Here is a 1,857-nt window from a genome sequence, read left to right on the forward strand (position 1 = left end):
CAAGGGGACCTTGTCAAGTTTTTGGCACCATTGCCGGGGAGCTAGGCGTTTAGAGATACTTTGCACTTTGTTTCTTAGCTATTTCACCACACATTCTATTTCATATCTTCTTATTCTATCATCATTCTAATTTTCTTTTTCCTTATTTTTTTGTGCGACTCAGTGTTATGACCCGAGGGAATCCATCAATATTGATTGAAGGAGACCCCGAGCTTGAACGTACACTTAGAAGAAAAAAGGGAAAGAACCCAGACAAGAACCGCTCTAATCCAAATCGATTTGGAAGTAGAAGGATCCGACAACATGGCGAACAAAATGAGCAACAATGAACACTATCCGAATATGCCGGACCTTCGAAAGTTGGGGACACAATCGAGTATTGTGCGTCCCCCAATTACATGACTCAAAACTTCGAGCTAAAGCCGGGCATTCATCCATATGTCAAGTAGTCCGCACAATTCAACGGTTTTGGCCGATGAGGATCCAAATACATACATGAGAGCTTCCTCGAGGTGTGTGACATGTCAAGATAAATGGTGTGACGGATGATGCCATCAAGTTGAGAGCCTTCCCATTTTCCTTAAAGGGGAAAGCAAAGCGATGGCTACACTCATTACCTAGAGCATCAATCACTACATGAGAGGAGATGGTAGAAGCTTTTCTAGCCCGTTATTTCCCTCCCACAAAATCAGCAAAGCTTAGGAATGAGATCTCATCCTTTGTGCGCTTGGAATTGGAGTCTCTATTTGAGACATGGGAAAGGTTCAAGGAACTCCCTCGCACAACCGTCCGCAACACGGATTCCCGGAGTGGATGATTGTTCAAACCTTCTACAATGGTTTGAACCCGAGTACAAGGCAACTCTTGGATACGGGCGGGCAGGAGGTACCTTAGGTAGCAAGACCCCCGACGAGGCTCATCAATTGATAGAGGAAATGGGGTTAAATAGCTACCAGTGGAATGCTAGGGAGAAGAAAAAGGTGGCCGGTCTCCATGAAATTGATGCGGTAACTTCATTGGCGGCCCAAGTGGAGAGTTTGAGTAAGAAGCTAGATCTTATAGCTTCAGTATAGAGTTGCGTGCCGTGACTAATTGCACCGGTTGTGGTGGAGGACATGCTCCTCCGATTGCCCAATCATCATTGGTGATGTTTCTTCAGCTTGAGAATGTTGACTTTGTAGGTAATGGAATGAGACCTCAAGGGAATCCATACAGAACACCTACAATTCAGAGTTGGAAGAATCATCCCAACTTTTTCATGGAGTAATCAAGGACCATGTAAGACCATGGGGCCATTGGGGTTCCAACAACAACAACAAGCCCCTCAAGTGGAAAAAATGCAAATTTAGGGCTTGGAAACCCGAATGATAGATTTGGAGAAGCACTTGGCTAGATTTGTTCAATCAAGAAACACAAGGTTTGAATCGGCCGAGGCTACACTCGCAATCACACCGCCTCCTTGCACAATCTTGAAAAATCAAGTGGGGCAAATTGCGAAGTCTCTCTCCGAAAGGCCACATGGGTGTTTACCAAGCAACATGGAAACCAACCCGAGAAAACATGTGAAGGCGATCGCTTTGAGAAGCAGTCGTGAGGTTGAAGGGAGGCTTCCGAGTAAGAAGCCGAAAGAACACGCACCCGAGGTTGTAGAGGTTGAGAAGGGAGCAAACAAAGAGAAAGAGGTGGCACCCCCACCTTTCAAGCCAAGAATCCCTTATCACTCTAGATTGAAGAATGACCAAGGGGATGAACAGTATAAGAAGTTCCTAAGTTTTTTTAAGCAACTCCACATTAACATTCCTTTTGTTGAGGCTTTGGCTCAAATGCCTAAGTATGCAAAGTTCCTGAAAGACCTAT

General features: G+C 45.0%; 1 non-coding gene across 1 annotated transcript; it reads right to left on the minus strand.

The window, feature by feature from the left end:
* Positions 1 to 694: 694 nt before the first annotated feature.
* Positions 695 to 803, minus strand: LOC120269860. The gene has a single exon (XR_005539491.1). It is a non-coding gene; the product is annotated as a small nucleolar RNA R71 (small nucleolar RNA).
* Between the last annotated feature and the right edge of the window lie 1,054 nt (positions 804 to 1,857).

This window comes from Dioscorea cayenensis, chromosome 9 (assembly GCF_009730915.1).
Source record: "Dioscorea cayenensis subsp. rotundata cultivar TDr96_F1 chromosome 9, TDr96_F1_v2_PseudoChromosome.rev07_lg8_w22 25.fasta, whole genome shotgun sequence".
Lineage (NCBI taxonomy): Eukaryota > Viridiplantae > Streptophyta > Magnoliopsida > Dioscoreales > Dioscoreaceae > Dioscorea > Dioscorea cayenensis.